General features: G+C 43.0%; 4 non-coding genes across 4 annotated transcripts; all 4 read left to right on the forward strand.

Moving 5' to 3' along the window:
• The first annotated feature begins 90 nt into the window (after positions 1-90).
• Trnas-cga (transfer RNA serine (anticodon CGA)) lies at positions 91-165 on the forward strand. Its single transcript has one exon. It is a non-coding gene; the product is annotated as a tRNA-Ser (tRNA).
• Positions 166-390: 225 nt separating this feature from the next.
• On the forward strand, positions 391-465 carry Trnas-cga (transfer RNA serine (anticodon CGA)). The gene has a single exon. It is a non-coding gene; the product is annotated as a tRNA-Ser (tRNA).
• A 225-nt stretch (positions 466-690) lies between these two features.
• Positions 691-765, forward strand: Trnas-cga (transfer RNA serine (anticodon CGA)). The gene has a single exon. It is a non-coding gene; the product is annotated as a tRNA-Ser (tRNA).
• Positions 766-989: 224 nt separating this feature from the next.
• On the forward strand, positions 990-1,064 carry Trnas-cga (transfer RNA serine (anticodon CGA)). Its single transcript has one exon. It is a non-coding gene; the product is annotated as a tRNA-Ser (tRNA).
• Positions 1,065-22,228: the final 21,164 nt, after the last annotated feature.

Consider the following 22,228-nt stretch of genomic DNA (forward strand, 5'->3'; position numbering starts at 1 on the left):
TGCAAGTTTCGCAGAAGAGCTTCTGTAAAGTTTGGAAGGTAGGAGACGGATACTGGCAGAAGTAAAGCTGTGAGTACCGGACGTGAGTCGTGCTTCGGTAGCTCAGTTGGTAGAGCACTTGCCCGCGAAAGGCAAAGGTCCCGAGTTCGAGTCTCGGTCGGGCACACAGTTTTAATCTGCCAGGAAGTTTCATATCAGCGCACACTCCGCTGCAGAGTGAAAATCTCATTCTGGAAACATCCCCCAGGCTGTGGCTAAGCCATGTCTCCGCTATATCCTTTCTTTCAGGAGTGCTAGTTCTGCAAGTTTCGCAGAAGAGCTTCTGTAAAGTTTGGAAGGTAGGAGACGGATACTGGCAGAAGTAAAGCTGTGAGTACCGGACGTGAGTCGTGCTTCGGTAGCTCAGTTGGTAGAGCACTTGCCCGCGAAAGGCAAAGGTCCCGAGTTCGAGTCTCGGTCGGGCACACAGTTTTAATCTGCCAGGAAGTTTCATATCAGCGCACACTCCGCTGCAGAGTGAAAATCTCATTCTGGAAACATCCCCCAGGCTGTGGCTAAGCCATGTCTCCGCAATATCCTTTCTTTCAGGAGTGCTAGTTCTGCAAGTTTCGCAGAAGAGCTTCTGTAAAGTTTGGAAGGTAGGAGACGGATACTGGCAGAAGTAAAGCTGTGAGTACCGGACGTGAGTCGTGCTTCGGTAGCTCAGTTGGTAGAGCACTTGCCCGCGAAAGGCAAAGGTCCCGAGTTCGAGTCTCGGTCGGGCACACAGTTTTAATCTGCCAGGAAGTTTCATATCAGCGCACACTCCGCTGCAGAGTGAAAATCTCATTCTGGAAACATCCCCCAGGCTGTGGCTAAGCCATGTCTCCCCATATCCTTTCTTTCAGGAGTGCTAGTTCTGCAAGTTTCGCAGAAGAGCTTCTGTAAAGTTTGGAAGGTAGGAGACGGATACTGGCAGAAGTAAAGCTGTGAGTACCGGACGTGAGTCGTGCTTCGGTAGCTCAGTTGGTAGAGCACTTGCCCGCGAAAGGCAAAGGTCCCGAGTTCGAGTCTCGGTCGGGCACACAGTTTTAATCTGCCAGGAAGTTTCATATCAGCGCACACTCCGCTGCAGAGTGAAAATCTCATTCTGGATGACGTCCCAGACTTGACTTTTTCAAGCTACGACTCTCTAACTAACTAACAATCGCTTACGCGCCCAAAGATCAGAGTTACAAGTATGATAAAGATCATAGCGACAAAAGAAAGAATACACATAAGAATAATATCATTGCAATACAAACATATCGATGTCTCAAATTACCTCTATATTAATGAAATCAAATCTGAATGTTGTCTCAGAAATATGTCAACTACTTTACAACTAGAGGTTGAGTTGAGGTGCCGTAATGGTTATGTAATTCAAGTACCATTACAATCTTTGCAAACGGTGTAACGCATCTCTTTTACTGAACAAGTGGTCATATTTTGTAAGGTGTGAATTTTAGAACAATGATTACTAGACAATTTTTTCTTGTCTTGTTCCATACTACCCCCTCCTAAAATATGGAAAAGAAAGAGCTTGCGGCAGAAGAGATCCACTGTCGGGGGCGTCAGAAGTATTTTCGCTTATAACTTTCGACTCGTCTATTTTCGTACCAGGCTCACTTGGCTCAAATTCATACATTTATATTTTTCTAACATCCCTAAAACTTTGTTACGTTACCATGGGATCATCCTGGGTATCTACATCTACCTAAATTGTAAATGTGCACAGTATAACAGTAACATTCTCAAATAACTCTATAGCTATGCATCTCTGGGCCCATGTTGCGATAGCCTTTTTTTCGTCTTGGTTCATGATGAGTGGTTCATGGTGTGGGTTCCTGTAGTCATGTCCTAGTTAATGAACCACGGGCAACGTATGAGTGGCCAAGTAAGTGGCCTCAACAGTCGGGATACCAGTTACTTTGGAATAAGACTGGGCATCTCGGACATACTCTGAGTCGTGGTCATCTTTGTGCTCATACGGCAAAGACTACCAAATCCACCGGTTAGTCCCTCAGCCGTTAGGGGTAAATCCCAATGGGACTCGGTGAAAGTAAGGCTAGCAACCTGCTTCCCCGGTACTTTAAATATGATGCTGGCAACAATTAGAGCAAAATGCCTCGGACCTTTGGAGGTGACGGAGTCCCACCTCTGACAAACCAGGGACTCCTAAGATACGACTTGGCAAACCAATGGTAATGAGATGGGGAGTTATTAATATCAATGGGGGCTACTGTGGGAAGAAGGTAGAGCTGGCAGCGGCTGCAAGTAAGATGGGGCTGGACGTTTTAGCTGTTAGTGACATTCGGATAAGGGTGAGAAAGAACAGGAAGTGGGAGAATAGAAGGTCTACCTGTCAGGAGTCAAAGCAGGAATAGCACAATGGGGTGTAGGGCTTTACATCAGGAAAGAAATGGAACCCAGCGTAGTTGTAATAAGGTATGCAAAGGGGTGAGAAGGGTGAGAAAGAAGAGGAAGTGGGAGAATAGAAGGTCTACCTGTCAGGAGTCAAAGCAGGAATAGAACAATGGGGTGTACGGCTTTACATCAGGAAAGAAATGGAACCCAGCGTAGTTGTAATAAGGTATGCAAACGAACGACAGATGTGGATAGATTTGACAGTGGCTAGCAAGAAAATTAGGATTGTGACAGTATATTCGCATTGTGAAGGGACAGATCAAGATAAGATGGATAATTTTTATGAGGCACTCAGTGATGTAGTTGTTAGAGTAAAGGACAAGGACAGTGTTCTGCTCTTGGGTGATTTAATGCCAGGATTGGAAATCGAACAGAATGGTATGAAAAGGTTATGGGTAAATTTGGAGAGGATATGGAGGCCAACAGGAATGGGAAACAACTCTGTGCCAGTATGGGCTCAGTAATACCAAACTCCTTTTTTAAACATAAGAACATTCACCGGTATACTTGGGAAAGCAGGGGAACCAGATCTGTCATTGACTATATAATAACAGATGAGGAATTCAGGAAGGCTGTGAGGGACACACATGTATTCAAGGGATTCTTTGAGGACACTGATAATTATTTAATCTGCAGTGAAATTGGGATTGTGAGGCCGAAAGTGCAGGAGGTCAGCTCCATATGTAGGAGGATAAGAGTGGAGAAACTTCAGGATAAGGAAATCAGGCACAAGTACATGACAGCGATCTCAGAAAGGTACCAGTTAGTTGAATGTAGTCAATTAGTCATTGGAAAAGGAATGGACAAGGTACAGGGACACAGTACTAGAAGTGGCTAAAGAATGTCTTGGAACAGTAGTGTGTAAAAGTAGGATGAAGCAAACAGCTTGGTGGAATGACACAGTCAAGGTAGCCTGTAAAAGGAAAAAGAAGGCCTATCAAAAATGACTATATACTAGAACTCAGGTATACAGAGAAAGTTATGTTGAAGAAAGAAACAAAGCCAAACAGATAATTGCAGCATCCAAGAAGAAATCTTGGGAAGACTTTGGAAACTGGTTGGAGACTATGGGTCAAGCTGCTGGAAAACCATTCTGAAGTGTAATTAGCAGTCTTCGAAAAGGAGGTAAGAAGGAAATGACAAGTATTTTGGACAGGTCAGGAAAACTGCTGGTGAATCCTGTGGATGCCTTGGGCTGATGGAGGGAATATTTTGAAGAGTTGCTCAACGTAGGTGAAAATGCGATCGGTAATATTTCAGATTTCGAGGTAGAATGGGATCGGAATGATGATGGAAATAGAATCACATTTGAGGAAGTGGACAAAATGGTCAATAGATTGCATTGCAATAAAGCTGCTTGTGTGGATGAAATTAAGTCAGAACTCATCAAATACAGTGGAATGTCAGGTATTAAATGGCTACACAGGATAATTGAAATGGCTTGGGAGTCGGGACATGTTCCATCAGATTGGAAGAAAGCAGTAATCACACCTATCTTTAAACATGGAAACAGAAAAGACTGTAACAACTATAGAGGTATATCTCTTTAATCAGCGTTGTGGGTAAAATCTTCTCAGGTATTGTTAAAAGGAAAGTGCGAGTATTAGTTGAGGACCAATTGGATGAAAATCAGTGTGGGTTTAGGTCTCTTAGAGATTGTCAGGACCAGATCTTTAGCTTACGGCAAATAATGGAGAAGTGTTATGAGTGGAACAGGGAATTGTATCTATGCTTTATAGATCTAGAAAAGGCATATGACCGGGATCCTAGGAGGAAGTTATTGTCTGTTCTACGAGATTGTGGAATAGGAGGCAAACTTTTGCAAGCAATTAAAGGTCTTTACATGGATAGTCAGGCATCAGTCAGAGTTGACAGTAAATTGAGTTCATGGTTCAGAGTAGTTTCAGGGGTAAGACAAGGCTGCAACCTGTCTCCACTGTTGTTAATATTATTTATGGATCACATGTTGAAAACAAGAGACTGGTTGGGTGAGATTAAAATATGTGAACACAAAATAAGCAGTCTTGCATATGCGGATGACGTAGTTGTGATGGCAGATTTGATTGAAACTTTGCAAAGTAATATTTCAGAGCTAGATCAGAAATGTAAGGACTATGGTATGAAGATTAGTATCTCCAAAACGAAAGTAATGTCAGTGGGAATGAAATATAAACGGATTGAGTGCCAAATAGGAGGAACATAGTTAGAACAGGTGGACAGTTTCAAGTACTTAGGATGCATATTCTCACAGGATGGCAACATAGTGAAAGAACTGGAAGCGAGGTGCAGCAAAGCTAATGTAGTGAGCGCTCAGCTACGATCTACTCTCTTCTGCAAGAAGGAAGTCAGTACCAAGACTAAGTTATCTGTGCACCGTTCAATCTTTCGACCAACTTTGTTGTATGGGAGCGAAAGCTGGGTGGATTCAGGTTACCTTATCAACAAGGTTGAGGTTACAGATATGAAAGTAGCTAGGATGATTGCAGGTACTAGTAGATGGGAACAATGGCAGGAGGGTGTCCACAATGAGGAAACCAAAGAAAAACTGGGAATGAACTCTATATGTGTAGCAGTCAGGGCGAACAGGCTTAGATGGTGGGGTCATGTTACACGCATGGGAGAAGCAAGGTTACCCAAGAGGCTCATGGGTTCAGCAGTAGAGGGTAGGAGGAGTCTGGCAGACCAAGGAGAAGGTACCTGGATTAGGTTAAGAATGGTTGTGAAGTAATAGGTTTAACAACAGAAGAGGCACCAATGTTAGCACTGAATAGGGGATCATGGAGGAATTTTATAAGGGGGGGCTATGCTCCAGACTGAACGCTGAAAGGCATAATCAGTCTTAAATGATGATGATGATGATAATGGTACATGATGAATGTATTCCAGAAGTTTTGCCGTCAAATTTTGAAACATCATTTATACCGACGTGCGAATGACTACAAATCTGTTTGCTTCTAGTATTGTGCAGATATTGTTACTCTATATTCATTGGAGGTTGATTGCAGAGCCGTAAGACAGTTGCGAGGATTAGATTTTAGGGTGGAAGGTTGACAGTGCCAAAATTTCGAGAGTAACAACACATAACCATTGCAAGGCGGAGATGGGCTGCTGAACCTTACTCAGTTGTCGTGGCAGGCAACATTCGCATCGAGTGCAGCGTAATGGAAGCCATTGTTGGGACAGAGTATGGCAATCAGCCTAGTCCATATGAACCATTAAACTAAATAGAGACTCAACACAGAATCAGACAGATGCAACGAGATCTGAAGTCCCAGTACTTACAGCAGATATGGCAGGGGAAAGCACCAATTTGTGAGGCAACAAAGAGCAGAATTGTGACACCACAGTTGAGCCAGATGGCATGAGGCAGTAGCACCTGAGGACAGGCAGTTCTCAGGCTGACAAGGTGGCCCAGGTGATTATGCATTCTAGTGGTCCTGGCCAGGAGTGTGATACAGCTGACATTAACAAGTGAGGATGGGTGACGTGAACGATTAGCTTTCTGTGCCACACGACCTGTTATAGGAGTCGTATAACTCAGACATGTTTTTTTTTCGCAACTTTTGAGTGGATGATACATGTTGCCTTGTTGCCTTGAAAGGTCATTTAATGAACAAGAACATAATAAAGCGGGAACAGAACATAATAACGAATCATTTAGTGCAAAAGTATGGGTATTTTAGGCTACAAAATAGAGATTAGAATGGAGAAAAGTTGGGAAAGCTTCCGAAGTACACATTAAGAAACAAGGGAAAGCAGAACAATTTGAGAATTATTATCTACGATGGAAAGCGACACTGTCAATGAATTTGTATTCGACAGTGATCAGTAATTCTGTATATGAACTGTCTCTCAGACTCCATGTTCACACAGACATGACAAGCATCAGCAAACGTAGGATCGTCCCCTATCCCTGGTAACTTCAAGAATGTTGGTTGGACGGGGCTTTAAGAGTGGTGACTACTGGAGGCACACATGGCAGATTAATGCTACAAGAGAACAAGATGCGATTCACATAGACCAAGACACCTACTTTGGAGTACCACCGAAGATCTGGTCACTTTTTAACAATAAATAGAACCAGCACAGTAACACATGCTCACTTGGTCCACAAGTGGAAGAAAATACCATGACCAAGTTGTCACTGCGATAGTGAAAAGCGAAATGGTCAACATGTAATTCAGTTCTCAAAGCATTTCCTGGCAAACCAGCAGAGTTCATAGTCATGATGGAGGCATCGATAGACTATATTCATGGCCTTCATATTAGTTTGTAGTTTTACACAGTTTTAATGTTATTTTTTCAATGTAGCCATACACAAAAAAATATAAACATACACTGCTGTTAGACACACAGTCTGAGTGGTGGTGTGAAGCACAATGCATATACAACCTGCAGATTCATGACAGGATGCTTCAGAAGTTTCGATATTTTCTTTCCTGGAGACTAAACCTGAAAATTCTCTGGTTAATTCCTAGTTTGTCCAAAAAACGTAACTGCAGCTTTTTTACAGGAAAGGGAACCATTGACAGTTAAGGACAATTTTAGTCACATTCTAGGCTAAGAGCAGAAGAAATAGAGTCCAGGCTACTCATAAAGAGTAGCTTGGAGATTTTTGAAATTTCCAAGAGTATTTTGAAGCCTTTCCAAACAAAATGGACATTTTAGATATGCTCGTGACAAGTGTCACGATTTTTAGAGCAACAGGGATGTTGTCAAAAGCAGTTATGCAATTTCATGGTGTTGAATTGTATTGAATGTTTTAGTCATTCCACAGATGAGTGTCAATTTGATTGTACGTGTTCATTTTTCAAATATTTCATGCTGTAACTTGAATTTCGGTATGTGTCATTCAAAATTTTTCCACAAAGCGCAAGAAACTTTTTGTCTACCTGCAGTTTTAAATGATACATATCAAAATCCAACATAACAATAAGTTTTTGAAAAATCAACACTTACCGTCTTACTGACATTCAGATTCAGAATGATTAAAATTGTGTATTCCAATGCAACAAGCTGAAATCACATGGGCAACATGACTTCTCTCTGGAAATTGTATCACTGAAGAATGGTGAGAACAGAATATTATGATTTAGTTAGTATGGGCTCAGAAGTAAAAGAAAAGCCAATAGTGTAGGAGGCTTGCTGATCATTAGGCAACTTTGCAGTAACTGAGCATGCTCAAGGTCTCGAGAACAATGTTTCTTTCCCTTTTCTTTCTTTTCTTAAAAATTGAGGGTGAAGTTGTTGTAAGTAGAGTGGTGATAAAATATTAAGTGATGAAGTGCATATTAGAGGAAAACGAAATTGGATGGAGATACTAAGTGGTCATAAGGTGGTTGCAATGTGTAAGTAGATAGGAACACCTATAGTGATATATTGGATTCAATGCTGCTTGATGTAGTACGATGACAGTAATGGCACAATGACCTTTAGTGGGAACACTGTTGAAAAGTGTGATAAGGCTTCACTTTACAACAACTAAGCAAAAAAGTTCAGATAACTGTCTGAATGGTATGTGGCATTGTTACAAGTAGTTTTTTCAAGTGACAGGTCATCAGTAACAAACACTGTATAAATATGGGCTTATCTACGATAGCAAGTCAAGAGACTAATCCATCAGGAGGTTTAAAAGGTATGTATATCCAAGTGTAATCTTAGAGCTATAAAGCAAACAGACTCAGGAGCTATAGCTACAAGAAATATGAGTAGCCTGCAGTTTAATCTTAGGTCTACAATTGCTTTAGAGTTTTGTGCAATTAAATGGACTCAGTAGCAATGAGGGGGAGAGTTGAATATTAAATAGATAAGGTATGTGTAAACAGTTCGCCTCAGTACCTGAGTGGTCAGTGCAGACGGCTGCCATGCAGGGAACCCGAGTTTGATTCCCCATAATGCCAGGTATTTTTCCTTGGCGGGAGAACTGATACCGCGTGCCCTTCCACACTGCCCTTGATGGCGTCATTGGCAGTTGGTAGGGGCCAAATTCGACCATATAGAGCCAGAGCTTGGAGGTCAAAACTAAAATGGAAGGAAAAAATCGAGATAGTGGAATATTCGTAATGGTGAAATGTTCTTTTATGAATCACTGAAAGACTAAGCTTAAACGAGTTTATTTTTATAATCATCTTTGTGCTATAAGATTGGAAACAAAAGAAAAAGGGTTCCAAATTTAACACAATTCCGACAGAATTGCGATGAAGTTATGGCAAAGCAGCCCTAGCAAGTAGAGCGTGCCTAGTCTGCAAAAAACCATTGTTAGTAGGTGGGCACCCTTGCACATTCAAATTCTGAGGCATTTTAACCTAGCCACAGTGAAGAAAGGGAAACGTTTCTGATCTCGTCTGCAACGATAAGGGAGGCGACACCGACACACTATTGCATTGGGAACGGTAACCATAGTCTATCACATATCTTCCAACGGATACTGCTGCAGGTATCACAGATGGAGCGCCAAGAGTCCCTCCACAACCCTATCTAAAAACGCGGCCATAACTGCAGTACTAAGTGGATATACCTGTCAGTATAGGCTCATCGTTTTTCGTCGACGCGTCCACACTTTAACATCTGACCTCCCGCCCAGGGGAAAAAAGCACTGACGGTTTGCTCTTGCCACTGTCATGCACTTGGATGTACTTAAACTTAACTCAGTCCGAACAGGCCTCAGAATACCCAACACTACATATGTGAAATTTAATGGTGTGTTTCAAGTGATCGAAGCAGTAAAAAGTGGTAATTCAAAATGGAAGGTGTAAAAGAAGAGTGTCCTAAAGAAGGGTGTAATATTAGCAATTTTTGAATTGCGATTTATTTGCCCTTGTGTACATGATTCTTGCAGATTATTTGTGTTATTTTTGAGTGTTTAATTTACTACAATATGAGTAAATTATTTTGATATTGACAAAGACAGCCGGCCTCTGTGGCCGAGCGGCTCTAGGCGCTTCAGTCCGGAACCGCGCTACTGCTACGGTCACAGGTTCGAACCCATCCTCGGGCATGGATGTGTGTGATGTCCTTAGGTTAGTTAAGTTTAAGTAGTTCTAAGTCTAGGGGACTGATGACTTGAGATGTTAAATCCCATAGTGCTTTAGAGCCATTTGAACCATTTGGACAAAGACATCAAGAACGAAAGACACCCTAGGATTGAGATGAAAAATGCAAAGGTGGCAGATGTAGAGACAAAAGTGGAAGGATGGATCCGAGATGAAGTTGGACGCTGTTCCAGAAAATTATGTTCCAGATATTCGTTTTCAGAATTCGTGGAGTTTGAAAACCAATGGAGGAGGGGTAGGCATGACAGTGCTGTGCTACCTCGTTCAACTCACTCGTTTCACACTACTTAAGTTATGTCATTGTCATTAAATAAAGAGAAGGAATGAGTGTGCGACATATCATTACAGTGTGCTCTATTTCATTTGAGTGTGAGTAGTGCATCGTAATGCAATCTTTGGATTGATCAGGATTTAAATTTTGATTCAGCGCTACCATCAGAATTCTATGGGGCCCTCGACTGCCGAATAAGACCATTGTAGTACGGTGGGCCGCTGAGGGCCTAGTGAAATGAAAATCACCCAAGAAGGGCCGCAGCAGAGAATCAGATGGGACAGTAGGGTTTTGGCGGAAGGATGCGACGTGAAAGATCGAAAAGTAAGACGCAGATTACGGGGGTAGACATCCCTTAGCAATAAGCGGTTAGACTCGTCTCAAGTTTTGAAGCCATGGAGAAGAAAAGTAGTCCATAGAAAATATATGCTTTTTAGGAGTTTCGGTGATCGTAAAATTGTTTCAAGCAGTTTTACAAAAGAAATGCCACAATATTAATATTAGGTTATTCGCTTGTCTGACGTTGAATCCGGCACTAATTAATTGGGGTCGCTTGACAAATGGCTCTGAGCACTATGGGACCTAAGATCTGAGATCATCAGTCTCCTAGAACTCATAACTACTTAAACCTAACTAACCTAAGGACATTACTCACATCCATGCCCAAGACAGGACTCGAACCTGCGACCGTAGCAGTCGTGCGTTTCCGGACTGAAGCGCCTAGAACCGATCGGCCACGGCGGCTGGCGGTCTCTTGACCGACGCCCAAGACAACAGTTAACTTCGATATGATGATTTGCTTGTTTACTTGCTTACGAAATTATAATACACAGGGTTTCGTCAAAACTATGGAAACACCGCAAGAAATTCATGATTGAACATAAATGCATATGTCACGCAAACGTGCAGGTTGTGCTGCTGTGTCTGACCAGGGATGGCACCTGTTGAATGTCCTCTATACGTCACATCTGTCATTCGTGGCCAGATCTGTATTCTGTGTAGTTATGAATACATTATGTCGGAGGTTAAGTGAATTTTAACAAGTGCAGATTGTTGGTGCTCCTTTGGTGGGTGCTTCTTGAACAAAGGTAGACTAAGTGTTTGGTGCTTCCAGGCGTACAATCGAATATTTACATCGCGCACTTCTCCCCCCCCCCCCCCCTCCTATGAATCGTGTACCTTGCCGTTCATGAGATGGCATGCATGCCTCAGCGATACAGACAGCCATACCCTAGCACATCGGATGGGTATTTGTTAAGACGCCAGACAAATGTAAGGTTTTTGAAGAAGGGCAGCAGCCTTTTCATTACTTGCAGGTGCAACAGTCTTACCTGGCTTTGTAACATCAATCAAAACGGCTTTGCTGTGCTTGTATAGCGAACGATTGAAAGAAAGGGGAAACTACAGCCCTAATGTTCTCGACGGCGTGCTGCTCTACTGTATAATTAAATGATGATGGCATCTCCTTAGGTAAAATATTCCGAAGGTAAAACAGTTCCCCATTCGTATTTGTGGCCGGGAACTACTCAGGAGGATGTCGTCATCGGAGAAACAGAAGTGGCGTTTTACGTATCGGAGCGTCGAATGTACAATCCCTCTAAAAAGGAAAGTGAATAGGTTTAAGTTAGTTCTAGTGGGAAATAGTGAAGTTCGGTGGCAGCAGGAACAGAACTTTCTGGTCAGGTGAATTCAGGCTTATAAATACAAAATCAAACAGGGGTAATGCTCGAAAAGATTCAATAATGAATAAAAATATAGGAATGCGGGTAAGCCACAACGAACAGCATAGTGAAAGTGTTATCGTAGCCAAGATAGCCGCGAAGCCCACACCCATCACAGCACCACAAGTTTATTTGTCATATAGCTCTGAAAATGTTGTAGAAATTGATCAAATGCATGATGAGATAAAATAAGTTATTCAGGTAGTTAAGGGAGAAGAAAATTTCATTGTGATGGGAGACTGGAATCACGCACTAGGAAAAAGAAGAAAATGGAAAATTATAGGTTACTATGGATGGGGGGAAAGGAATAAAAGACGAAATCGCCTGCAACAATTTCGCACAGAGCATAATATAATCATTTCTGACGCGTGGCTTAAAAATCATGAAAAAAGATTGTATTCGTGGAAGACACCTGGGCACCCCGGAGGGTTTTAGAATGATTATATAATGTTAGACAGAGGTTTAGGACACAGATTTTAAATTGTAAAACATTTCCGGGGCAGATGTGCACTCCGACCACCATTTACTGTTTATGAACTGTAGATTAAAAGTAAAGATATTGCAGAAAGTTTGGAAATTAAGGAGATGGGGCTTAGATAAGTAGAAGGAACCGATACTTGTTGCAAATTTCAGAGGCAGCATTGGACAACGACTAACTAGAACAGGGGAAGTGAATATAGTAGAGGACGAAGGTATTTCAGAGGCAGCATTGGACAACGACTAACTAGAACAGGGGAAACGAATATAGTAGAGGACGAAGGTATGAAGTAGTGAAGGCAGCAAAGAATCAAATATGTAAAAAGACAAAGCTTTCCTTCAATAACTGAAGAGATACTAAATTTAATTGCTGAAGAGAGAAAACATCAAAATGCAGCAAATCAAATAAGCGAATGGGATAAGAATATCTAAAAAATGAGATTCACATAAAGTGCAAAACGACTAAGCAGTTATGTCTTCAGAAAAGACTTCCTCACACTTAAGTCTACATTCGATGTGAACAAATTCATTTCCTTCAAAAACGCTTTTGTTGCCGTTACCACTCTAAATGGATATCCTCTCTACAGCTGCTATCACTTTTAACTTTACTGCCAAATAGGAAAACTCATCCGCTACTTTAAGTCTCGTTTCCTAATGTAATTCCGCCAGCACCACCTGATTTAATTCAAATACATTGCGTCATCCTTGTTTTGCTTTTGTTGATGTTCATCTCATGCCCACCTTTCAAGACACTATCCATTATATTCAACTGCTCTCCCAAATCCTTTTTTGTCTTCTTCTTCTTTTGCTGGTGTCTTATACCACAGTTGGGCAGGCTCAGAATGGTTAGGGTCGGATTTGACAAGGTAACTTTTAAGGGGTGGCCAGGTCCCTTCTCGCAGTGCTGCCAAATGGTTCAAGTCATACCTCGCTAACAGGAAATAAAGCATGTCAGTGCAAGGGACTAGTGAATGAAGTCATCAGTCATCATCAGAATGGGAATAAATTACATGTGGTGTCCCACAAGCATCCATCTTAGGGCCATTGCTTTTTCTTTTGTACATTAATGATCTCTCATCAGTTACACTGCCGGAAGCAGAGTTCATTTGTTTGCAGATGACACAAGTATTTCAATAAATAGTATGTCAAATGTAATTCTAGAAGGATCTGCTAATGATATTTTCATGGATAATAATAAATGGTTTAAACCAACTCACTGAGATTAAAATTCGAAAAGATTCTCTATATGCAATTCAGAACCTGGAAGAGGTACCCACCCAGCATATGCGTAAAGTACGAAGAAGAGTAGATAGAAGATGTGGACAGTCTTAAATTCCTGGGATTACAACTTGATAATAAATTCAATTGCGAGAAGCTCGCCACAGAACTGCGGAAAGGCCTTAACAAATCTGTAATTGCAATTCAAGTGTTAGCTGACATAGGCGACATAAAAATGAAAAAGCTTGCATACTTTCCCTACTTTCATTCCATAATGTCATATGGTATAATATTTTAGGGTAATCCTTCAAGTCAAACAAAAGTTTTCAGAGTCCAAAAGCGTGTAATACGTATTATTTGTGGAATAAATTCACGGACATCCTGTAGAAACCTCTTCAAAGAAGTGGGTATATTAACTTCTGCCTCTCAGTACATTTACTCCTTAATGAAATTTGTCCTAAATAATATATCTGTTTTTCCAACAAGCAGCTCAGTTCATACCAGGAAAAAAAAAAGATTTGCACAAGGACTTAAAATCACTTACTTTAGTTCAAAAAGGGTCCACTACTCAGTAACACTCACCTTCAATAATTTGCCACCAAACATAAAAAATTTAGTTACAAATAAAGATCAGTTTAAAAGGAGCCTGAAAGACTTACTAGTGGCCAACTCCTTCTACTCCATTGACGAATTTTTTAATGGAAACAAATGATGTACATATTCATACTATTAGTGAAACGTGTGTGAATGATCAGGACTGTCTTTAAGGACTGTGAGAAAGTTTCAGCTCTTGACCAACACTGTATCAATAACTGTGTGCATTTGATATCTTCGTTATTGTCATTAGGAAAAATTTTATCAAATCATTATTGGCCACTGCCCAAAACAATCTGTAAAATTTTTTGTGGGGAGAATGGGGGCTATGCTAGTAGGCTGTTTAGGTAACGCCACGTAGCGCTCTGTATGAAAATCACTGACTGTGCTGTGTGAAGGCTGTGGTTGGTTTGAATTGTTGGAGTAATATTCCCCATTGTAGTGTTGGGCTGTTTGCTGTTAATAGCGCGTAGCTTTGCGCAGTTGGAGGTGAGCCGCCAACAGTGGTGGATGTGCGGAGAGAAATGGTGGAATTTTGAGAGTGGATGATCTGGACGTGCGTCCATCAGAAACAGTAAATTTGTAAGACTTAATGTCATGAACTTCTATGTATATTATGACTTTTGAACACTTTTAATGTAAATACATTGTTTGTTCTCTATCAAAATCTTTCATTTGTTAACTATGCCTATCAGTAGTTAGTGCCTTCAGTAGTTTGAATCTTTTATTGAGCTGGCAGTATTGGCGCTCACTGTATTGCAGTAGTTTGAGTAACGAAGATTTTTGTGAGGTAATTGATTTGTGAAAGGTATAAGTTATTGTTAGTCAGGGCCATTATTTGTAGGGATTATTGAATGTCAGATTGCGTTGCGCTAAAAGTATTGTGTGTCACGTTAGTGAAAGTCTCAGTACGTTCAGTTTTGCTCAGCTATTTGAAAATAAAATAATGTAAGAGGTTTATCTGCATAGTAATTCAATAAGTTTTCTAAGGAGACGTTTGCCGGCCGCGGTGGTCTAGCTGTTCTAGGCGCTTAGTCCGGAGCCGCGCGACTGCTAAGGTCACAGGTTCGAATCCTGCCTCGGGTTTAAGTAGTTCTAAGTTCTGGGGGACTGACGACCATAGATGTTAAGTCCCATAGTGCTCAGAGGTATTTGAACCATTAAGGGGACGTTTCATTAGTATTGTTATTTCAGCTTTTCTTAAAAAAATATTGACATGTTCCACATCCACGAAGATCTTCTCAGCACGGATCTATGGAACAAAAAAACTAATCTAATCTAGCAACTTACTGTGGCAACATGAATTTCTTCGAATAGTTGTTTGCATAATAGGCAGAACCGCATTCCCATAAACCTGCTTGTATTGTCGTTTACAATAGCTGCCGTCTGTTTACACCTCAACAACGAACACCCTCAGTAAGTACTGTCCTTGCAGACCGTCTCATCGAACGGTAATGAGCGCGTGCGGTAACAATAATAGACTGGGCCCGACACCGGTTGCACGCCACGCGCGCCGCCGCCTCCGCTGCCGCCTCCGCCGCCGCCGCCGCCGCCCCCAGGCGTCGAGACACGTCGGGAGCGCGGGTCTGAGGCCAGCAGGGCGTGAGGAGGCGGGGGGCCGTAAACGCCGGTTTTACGGCGCCGCCCCCATAAAGCGCACTTACTTTACTGCCGGACGCAGATAGCCGACGGCCGCGGATAAACACTTGTCGTAACTCGGACGTGCCGGCGCGGCGCGCCCTTCCGTATCGCATCGTCCCTGCGTCGCGCCTCTCGGTAGTCCGGCGCTCGTCATGACGGCGATAAGGAGACCCCGTCCCTAATCCCCGAAGCCGCCAGTCCGCAACTCTCCAGTTACGCCGCCGGCGCGACGTGCATCGGCCCCTGAATAAGACAATTCCGTGCCCTACTGGAGCCGTCGCTGAACGGTGCCAGCTTAAGACCCTAACGCAACGCCGCAGACCGACTCCTAATGTCATGGCGCACCGTCCTGGAGCACCAAATGTGGCGGCACGTCACATAAATATTGACATTTTTATCGGTTGTAAACAGTGACCAATATTGTGAAGTGTTAAGGGTGAACTAAAAATTACACCCTCCTGGCCATTAAAATTGCTACACCAAGAAGAAATGCAGATGATTAGCGGATATTCATTGGGCAAATATATTATACTAGAACTGACATGTGATTACATTTTCACGCAATTTGGGTGCACAGATCCTGAGAAATCAGTACCCAGAAAACCACCTCTGGCCGTAATAACGGCCTTGATACGCCTTGGCATTGAGTCAAACAGAGCTTGGATGGCGTGTACAGGTATAGCTGCCCATACAGCTTCAACACGATATCACAGGTCATCAAGAGTAGTGACTAGCGTATTGTGACGAGCTAGTTGCTCGGCCACCATTGACCAGACGTTTTCAGTTGGTGAGAGATCTAGAGAATGTGCTGGCCAGTGCAGCAGTCGAACATTTTCTGTATCCAGAAAGGCGCGTACAACATGCGGCCATGCATTATCCTGTTGAAATGTAGGGTTTCGCAGCGATTGAATGAAGGGTAGATCCACGGGTAGTAACACATCTCAAATGTGACGTCCACTGTTCAAAGTGCCGCCAGTGCGAACAAGAAGTGTCCGAGACGTGTAACCAATGGCACCCCAAACCATCACGCCGAGTGATACGCCAGTATGGCGATGACGAATACACGCTTCCAATGGGCGTTCACCGCGATGTCGCCAACCACGTTTGCGACTATCATGATGCTGTAAATGGAACCTGGATTCATCCGAAAAAAAATGACGTTTTGCATTCATGCACCCAAGTTCGTCGTTGAGTACACCATCATAGGCGCTCCTGTCTGTGATGCAGCGTCAAGGGTAACCGCATTTATGGTCTCCGAGCTGATTGTCCATGGGTCGTCGAACTGTTGGTGCAGTTGGTTGTTGTCTTGCAAACGTCCCCAATTGTTGACTCAGAGATCGAGAAGTGGCTGCAAGATCCGTTACAGCCAGGGGATAAGATGCCTGTCATCACGATTGCTAGTGATACAAGGCCGTTGGGATCCAGCATGGCGTTCCGTATTTCCCTCCTCAACCCACAGATTCCATATTCTGCAAACAGTCATTGGATCTCGACCAACGCGAGCAGCAATGTCGCGATACGATAAATCGCAATCGCGATAAGCTACAATCCGACAAGTCGGAAACGTGATGGTACGCATTTCTCCTTCTTACACGAGGCATCACATCAACTTTTCACCAGGCAACGCCGTCAACTGCTGTTTGTATATGAGAAATTGGTTGAGGACTCTCCTCATGTCAGCACGTCGTAGGTGTCGCCACCGGCTAATCATTTGCATATCACAGCATCTTCTTACTGTCGGTTAAATTTCGCGTCTTTAGCATGTCATCTTTGTGGTGTAGCAACTTCAATAGCCAGTAGTGTATTTGTAAACACTTCACGTATTTCATTAACATAATTAGTATAAATGATACAGTTAATGTTCTTGAAACAACTGATATGCAGCGATAATTTAAAAGTAGCATCTTTATTTTAAGCATGCCTATGAAAATAAAAAAAAAAGGATCGCTAAGAGATGCGAGTGTCCGCCCGAAGAGGAAGGACGTCCTAACCGCCGTCTGCTTCACGTCTGCTGTGCAGCGAGCTACCTTAATTTAAGTGTTAACAGTTTTTTTCTTACTTGTCACTTCTTCTTCAGTGTGTTTTTGCTTTTAGGAAGTTTTAATTGTCGGGTGCTACTAATAGTGTTCCATATATTTCGTGTTTGTTTTGAATACAGTCAGAGAGAGTCCCTTTAGTCAACCATAGTGCCAGTAGTGCTAGTGTTTTTCAATACAGGTCAGAGACAGGTAGTGCCATTTTCATTGTTTTATACAAGAAGTGGCTAGCAATCACAGTTTAGTCAATAATCAGCCGACCCTAGTAAATTAACAGTCTAGCTAAAAGTTGATTAAGTCTCTTAAGTAAATTGATTCCTTAGGATGGATAGGATGTGTGACTGCTGTGTACGGACGCAGGAGGAGCTGGCCACTCTTCGCGAACAGCTGAGCGTGTTGATGGCCGCGGTCAGCCGTCTTCAGGCTGCTGCCTCGGAGTGTAGCGGCAGTGGGAAGTCTGGTGCGTCGCAGGGTACACCCCAGGTGTTACATGCTTCACGCACTGTCCCTGCTGTCGAGACATCTTCGCGGGTACCGGGCGCGGTTGGGCCACCCTCTCCCCAAGGGGAGTGGCGGGTTCAGCGGCGTTCACGGCGCACGAGGCGGAGGGTAAATGTTTAGGCTGGCCGTGTGGCATCGCCCGCTCTGCCTGTGAGTGGACATGTGGCTGCTCTTTCAGCAAAGTCCGAGCAGGCACACGGGGGGAGGGGTTTATTAGTTATTGGGAGCTCCAACGTTAGGCGGGTTATGGAGCCCCTTAGGGAAATAGCGCAAAGGTCGGGGAAGAAGGCCAGTGTTTGTCTGCATCCGAGACGTGGAGGAGGCCCTACCGGCGACGATAGAAAGCACTGGGTGCACCTAACTGCAAATTGTTGCTCATGTCGACACCAATGACTCCTGGCGTCTGGGTTCAGAGGTCATCCTCAGTTCGTACAGGCGGTTGGCGGAATTGATGAAGGCGGAAAGCCTCGCTCGCGGGGTGGAATCAGAGTATCCTTCCCAGAACCGATCGCGGTCTTCTGGTTTGGAGCCGAGTGGAAGGCTGAAACCAGAGGCTCAGACCTGCGGAGAGTTGGGGTGCAATTTTCTCAACCTCCGCTATCGGGTGGAGAAATGCCAGGTCCCCCTGAATAGGTCAGGCATGCACTACACGCCGGAAGCGGCTACAAGGGTAGCGGATTACGTGTGGAGTGCACATGGGGGTTTTTTAGGTTAGAGAATTCCCTCTCTAGGCCCGACAAGACACCTCCTGAGACGCGGCAAGGTAGGAGTACGCAAAATGCAACAGGGAATAACAATATTAATGTGCTAATAGTAAACTGCAGGAGCGTCTATAGAAAGTTTCCAGAACTGCTCTCATTAATAAACGGTCACAACGCCCATATAGTACTAGGGACAGAGAGTTGGCTGAAACCAGACGTAAACAGTAATGAAATCCTAAACTCAGATTGGAATGTATACCGCAGAGACAGGCTGGACAGTGAAAGGGGAGGCGTGTTTATAGCGATAAGAAGTGCAATAGTATCGAAGGAAATTGACGGAGATCCGAAATGTGAAATGATTTGGGTGAAGGTCATGGTTAAAGCAAGCTCAGACATGGTAATTGGATGTCTCTATAGGCCCCCGGGCTCAGCAGCTGTTGTGGCTGAGCACCTGAAGAATAATTTGGAAAACATTTCGAGTAGATTTCCCCACCATGTTATAGTTATGGGTGGAGATTTTAATTTGCCGGATATAGACTGGGAGACTCAAACGTTCATAACGGGTGGCAGGGACAAAGAATCAAGTGAAATTTTTTTAAGTTCTTTATCTGAAATGTACCTTGAGCAGTTAAACAGATAACCGACTCGTGGCGATAACATATTAGACCTTCTGGTGACAAACAGACCCGAACTATTTGAAACAGTTAATACAGAACAGGGAATCAGCGATCATAAAGCGGTTACTGCGTCGATGATTTCAACCGTAAATAGAAATATTAAAAAACGTAGGAAGATTTTTCTGTTTAGCAAAAGTGACAAAAAGCAGATTACAGAGCAGATTACAGAGTACCTGACGGCTCAACGCTAAAGTTTTGTCTCAAGTGCTGTAAGTAGGCTGTTTAGGTTTTTCTATTGGTAACGCCGCCGCCACGTAGCGTTGCGCAGTTGGTGAGCCGCTACCAGTGGTGGACGTGGGGAGAGAGATGGCGGAGTTTTAAAATTTGTAAGAATTGGTATCATGAACTGCTATATATATTATGACTTGTGAGGTAAATACATTGTTTGTTCTGTATTAAAGTGTTTCATTTGCTAACTATGCCTATCAGTAGTTAGTGCCTACAGTAGTTTGAATCTTTTATTTAGCTGGCAGTAGTGGCGCTCGCTGTATTGCAGTAGCTTGAGTAACGAAGATTTTTGGGAGGTAAGTGATTTGTGAAACGTATAGGTTAATGTTAGTCAGGACCATTCTTTTGTAGGGATTTTTGGAAGTCAGATTGCGTTGCGCTAAAAAATATTGTGTTTCAGTTTAAGCACAGTCGTGTATAAATTTTTCAAAGGGGACGTTTCAGTACAGATAGTGTTGAGGATCAGTGGACAAAGTTCGAAACCATCGTACCATTTGCGTTAAATGAGTATGTGCCAAGCGAGATCGTAAAAGGTGAAAAAGAGCCACCGTGGTACAACAACCGAGTTCGAAAACTGCAGTGGAAGCAAAGGGAACTTCACAGCAAACATAAACATAGCCAAAGCATTACAGACAAAGAAAAATTACGCGAAGCGAAATGTAGTGTGAGGAGGGCTATGCGAGAGGCGTTCAATGAATTCGAAAGTAAAGTTCTATGTACTGACTTGGCAGAAAATCCTAAGAAATTTTGGTCTTATGTCAAAACAGTTGGTGGATCAAAACAAAATGTCCAGACACTCTGTGACCAAAATGGTACTGAAACAGAGGATGACAGACTAAAGGCCGAAATACTAAATGTCTTCTTCCAAAGCTGTTTCACAGAGGAAGAATGCACTGTAGTTCCTTCTCTAGATTGTCGCACAGATGACAAAATGGTAGATATAGAAATAGACGACAGAGGGATGGAGAAACAATTAAAATCGCTCGAAAGGGGAAAGGCCGCTGGACCTGATGGGATACCAGTTCGATTTTACACAGAGTACTCGAAGGAAATTGCCCCCCTTCTTGCAGCGGTGTACCGTAGGTCTCTAGAAGAGCGAAGCGTTCCAAAGGATTGGAAAAGGGCACAGGTCATCCCCGTTTTCAAGAAGGGACGTCGAACATATGTGCAGAACTATAGACCTATATCTCTAATGTCGATCAGTAGTAGAATTTTGGAACACGTATTATGTTCGAGTATAATGACTTTTCTGGAGACTAGAAATCTACTCTGTGGGAATCAGCATGGGTTTCGAAAAAGACGGTCGTGTGAAACCCAGCTGGCTCTATTCGTCCACGAGACTCAGAGGGCCATAGACACGGGTTCCCAGGTAGATGTCGTGTTTCTTGACTTCCGCAAGGCCTTCGATACAGTTCCCCACAGGCGTTCAATGAACAAGGTAAGAAAATATGGACTATCAGACCAATTGTGTGATTGGATTGAGGAGTTCCTAGATATCAGAACGCAGCATGTCATTCTCAATGGAGAGAAGTCTTCCGAAGTAAGAGTGATTTGAGGTGTGCCGCAGGAGAGTGTCATAGGACCGTTGTTATTCACAATATACATAAATGACCTTGTGGATGACATCGGTAGTTCACTGAGGCTTTTTTTGCAAATGATGCTGTGGTTTATCGAGAGGTTGTAACAATGGAAAATTGTACTGAAATGCAGGAGGATCTGCAGCGAATTGACGCATGGTGCAGGGAATGGCAATTGAATCTCAAGGTAGACAAGTGTAATGTGCTGCGAATACATAGAAAGATAGATCCCTTATCATTTAGCTACAAAATAGCAGGTCAGCAACTGGAAGCAGTTAATTCTATAAATTATCTGGGAGTACGCATTAGGAGTGATTTAAAATGGAATGATCACATAAAGTTGATCATCGGTAAAGCAGATGCCAGACTGAGATTCATTGGAAGAATCCTAAGGAACTGCAATCCGAAAAAAAGAAAGTAGGTTACAGTACGCTTGTTCGCCCACTGTTCGAATACTGCTCAGCAGTGTGGGATCCGTACCAGATAGGGTTGATAGAAGAGATAGAGAAGATCCAACGGAGAGCAGCGCGCTTCGTTACGGGATCATTTAGTAATCGCGAAAGCGTTACGGAGATGATAGATAAACTCCAGTGGAAGACTCTGCAGGAGAGACGCTCAGTAGCTCGGTGCGGGCTTTTGTTAAAGTTTCGAGAACATACCTTCACCGAAGAGTCAAGCAGTATATTGCTCCCTCCTAAGTATATCTCGTGAAGAGCCCATGAGGATAAAATCAGAGAGATTAGAGCCCACACAGAAGCATACCGACAGTCCTTCTTTCCACGAGCAATGCGAGACTGGAATAGAGGGGAGAACCGATAGAGGTACTCAGGGTACCCTCCGCCACACACCGTAAGGTGGCTTGCGGAGTATGGATGTAGATGTAGATGTAGATGGTATTCACACTGTTTTGTTTCGCGATACGGAAGGCAGCCATTGTGCAACTACACATATCTTATGTAAGTTATTCGGCATTCTGCTAAAATAAACTAATTATTGTTATCACAAAATGAATTTCTTTGTAATAGTCACCACAAATGGTCGCAGCAGCTAATTATTTTTAATTAGCATTTTTTTCAGTAATTTTCACTA

The sequence above is a fragment of the Schistocerca gregaria genome, chromosome 4, assembly GCF_023897955.1.
Source record: "Schistocerca gregaria isolate iqSchGreg1 chromosome 4, iqSchGreg1.2, whole genome shotgun sequence".
Taxonomy (NCBI): domain Eukaryota; kingdom Metazoa; phylum Arthropoda; class Insecta; order Orthoptera; family Acrididae; genus Schistocerca; species Schistocerca gregaria.